Below are 3,670 nucleotides of genomic sequence, written 5' to 3'. Positions count from 1 at the left end.
CAACATAAAAGTAAAAGATTGACCCTTCGCAGAGGGAAGCAGGGATTAACATGCGCTAGAGCTTTTCATTTTTTCTAAACAGGAGTAAAATTATTTTGAGAGGTGTTTGTTGTTGTCAACGAATGGTAATGGGTACACCAACTACCTCTCCAACCAGACTTTCAAGAGCGGCTCCCATGAAGGACGTTATTTCTACCAGCAAGGTAGATCATCCCTCTTCTCTTTTGTTTACTCGTGTACTTTAGTTTTTATTATGAGTGACACTCCCCCCAGCCTTTGCTTACACAAGCCATGGCTAACCAAATCCTCGGGTGCCTTCCATCTGTAGCGACCTCACCTCTTAAGGTGCCGATCTCTGTGTGTATCTGTGCTAAGTCCCTGGATCAATCGCTAGCACACACAGTAACAGATGTAATACAAAGAAACAAGGGTCTTTATTACATCGTATGATCCAGAATTTACATAAAGGATTACAAATTGCATAGCACGAGGCTAGCATATCATCAGAGTTTCACAACCAAAAAAAACATAGACAGCATGGAGTCCTTCGTCTTCATGTGCCACAGGCGAGCATGTTGAGGATAGACTCGTAACCCTAACCATCGTAACTCGCTCGTCTTTCAAAACATCTGCAACATGAAAAGTTACAGCCACGAATGGTCAGTACTTTGAATGTATTGGCAAGATGACACTATAGTGGACTCAAATGGCAACCTAACACTTAAGTGTACATTTGGCTGGTAGAGCTCAGGCATATTTGCATAAAGCCAGTTTTCTCCTATGATTTGTGAAATCATTTTCTTTCATACTAATTAAGCGGTACCATTGATAGAAATCAATGAACCTGGACACCACCGGTAAATCCCCGGTGAATCCTCCTACCCATGATCAACTTGGTTTGGGCGAACTACCCCTGTAGACTCAGACCATAGACATGGCACGGGACCTACTAGCCGATAGTCACTTACACCAATTGTCATAACCCTGTTCACCCATCAAGTTTTATTTAAGAAGTTGGGACGAGGAGACTTTCGAACATGTGCCTTGTCAGTTCGCTCAAATTGTCCGTAACCGGGGACACGGCTAAGTACTTAGATTTACACTCTGCAGAGGTTGTACAATTTACCCACATGACCTAGTCTGCTCTTCTTCCATGATGCACATTTTGCTCAAATGGACAGATGTTGACTAGGACGAGACTTTTCCGAAGTAATCCCCCAGACCTTTCTCTACGGACCCGTACCAACCTACAATCCCCTACATCATCTGTCACGTAGGATCCGGGTTCTCACAACATACTCTGTCAAGCCAGAGCCCATATAGCATGTGGTTGTACGGTAAGCTAATGAGCAAGGTTGTCTATTATCTCTTTGTTCCTGGGTGGCCGCCCACAAGTGTGATACACCTGGGGTTCAGAGGTTCGACGACATGTCCCCAGAGTAACCACTCAACATAACCCAATCCAAGCCACATTCCACCGAAGTAGTTCATTGAATTTAGTTGTTTTTCCATAACCACTACTAAAACATTTTCATAGCATAGCTGAGCATCAACTAAATTCAATGGCGACAAAATATAGTCAGGTGGAAGTAGCTATCTACTAGGATTACAAAAGCAAAGCATACCCTAGACTTACAAAAAAAATCACTACGGTGCATAAATAAAATCTAGGACATTTGTGAGGGTGTGTCACTTGCCTTTTGGTAGTCGAAGACGGTTCACTTTTATCAATCAAATCACGTAGCTCTCCGTACGAACTATAAGATAAAAGATGGCACAACATAAACACACAATTCATAACAACATAATACAATCAAGACAAACAATTTGGAAAACGCTCTATGGTACTAAGGTGTGGCATGAGGTTTGGTTTGCAAGGTGTATGGTCTTGAGGTGTTGGAATGACAAGGTCATGAAGTCAAATACTCATAAGGAAAATGTTCAATTAGATATATTGGAAAGAATATGTTAACACAGAACATAGATAGTATTTAGGATGGTCCATGTGGATAGCATTCGCATAGTCTCAAATGCAATTTGACATAGTGTGACAACACTTATCAAAGTAGCACAAGATCACATATAACATTGGGTAGGAACTAATGATATATTGAACTACTCAAGTAACTCATTTGAAATTTGAATAGTTCAACTAAATGGAAGGTTGAATGGTGTACGAAAAGTTGTACGAACAAGTTGCTCGGGTGAAAAACTTCCTACACGAAAATTGTAGAGGATCTAATTACAAACTTAACGGAAGAACCACTATTCTAAACGGAGATCTAGATCTAAAGATATAAAATTATGAAGTTTAGTACGAATGTCTACACGAAAAGAGCGGAAGTAAGATTATTACCGCATGCATGAGGGATGTGTGGGATCGTGGCATTCTTTCGTGTAGGGTCCTGGATGTTGCGTCGCGAGTTAGCAGCGTGTGCACCGCGAGCCAGAAGAGAGCCGCAGCAGCGCTGCGCGCGTGAGAGCGTTGCGGATATCGAGCGAGCACCAGTCGCCCAGAGAGCAGCGCTGCTTGCGTGTGTTGCAGTGGGAGAGAGGAGAGAGCGCTCAGCTTTTTGGTGTGTGTTGTGTGGGGGCTCCAGGGGGTTTATATAGAGAGCGAGGGCGTCCAGGTGCACTGAACCCCAAACGGAAATTACGCGCGGCGTAATTGCGGGCGATAGGAGGCGGCAGCTGGGGTGGTGCGGGCGTGGATCGAGCGGCCTGGGCGGAGGCGAGGAGCGGGGTCGTCGCGCGAATGCGCGTGTGCGTGGTGCGGCTGCGGCCGGGGACGTGCGGCCTCGCGCTGGCGCGCGTGCGTGTGCTGGGCCGTCCGGCCTGGCCACGCCATCTTCTTTTTTTTTCTTAATTTTCTAATCTTTTTTTTGGAGGATCAAAAATAATTAGAAAAACGTAAATAAAGTACCGTTGGATTCGTTATTAAAAATAATTTAATATTAGACCAATTTTGGGACAAAAATACAAACTTTATAAAATCAAAATTTGACATATAAATCTATATTGCTATTGTTCCTTTTTAGGGTTTAAAAGTTTTCTCAAAATAATGATTTTATAATTTTCAAAATCCTCCGAACAAAATAGAGTATTATTGACAAATATTTTCAAAACCAAGGTTTATGAAAACTCTATTTTTTGGAAATACCCTTTTAAATAACATAAAAGTTTTAATTCCTTGTAAAAATTCAACTATGACAAACAAACAAACACTCGTTTTATTTTATTTTCACATTCCAAAATTTAGGAAAATTTGGGATGTGACAGACTACCACCCTTAAAAGAAATCTCGTTCCCGAGATTTGAAGAGGCTAGAAAGAAAGTAGGTTTGGCATATGTCGAGGTGGGCTACCACCCTTAAAAGAAACTTTTATAGGTAGTCTTAGGTATTGGGTTCATGGTCGGTTCATCCTAGGTATGATTTGGCATTGGATCGTCTCTTGGAATATATATGCTTCTGAGTTAATATCCAATATGCGAATGTTTATTCACATATGGTGAACAACATATCTCTTGAGTCGGCTTTTCCTTATGGCTGGGTTTCTAAACCCTATGGGCTGGCTGTTGAACTACTTTTGACAGAAGGGGTCACTCTTTTTGGTCAAACCGAAAACCAATGTGAGAGTACTTCAAGGCATCCTTCATCTTCTTACTTGAA

General features: G+C 42.0%; 1 long non-coding RNA gene across 1 annotated transcript; it reads right to left on the bottom strand.

Moving 5' to 3' along the window:
* Positions 1-412: 412 nt before the first annotated feature.
* LOC139830736 (uncharacterized) lies at positions 413-2,564 on the bottom strand. The gene is made up of 2 exons (XR_011744135.1): positions 2,357-2,564; positions 413-1,757 (listed from the first exon to the last, which is right to left on the bottom strand). It is a non-coding gene; the product is annotated as an uncharacterized lncRNA (long non-coding RNA).
* Between the last annotated feature and the right edge of the window lie 1,106 nt (positions 2,565-3,670).

This window comes from Lolium perenne, chromosome 1 (assembly GCF_019359855.2).
Source record: "Lolium perenne isolate Kyuss_39 chromosome 1, Kyuss_2.0, whole genome shotgun sequence".
Taxonomy (NCBI): Eukaryota; Viridiplantae; Streptophyta; class Magnoliopsida; order Poales; family Poaceae; genus Lolium; species Lolium perenne.
Note: the sequence above shows the minus strand (reverse complement) of the source record. Positions and strands in the feature narration are given on the sequence as shown.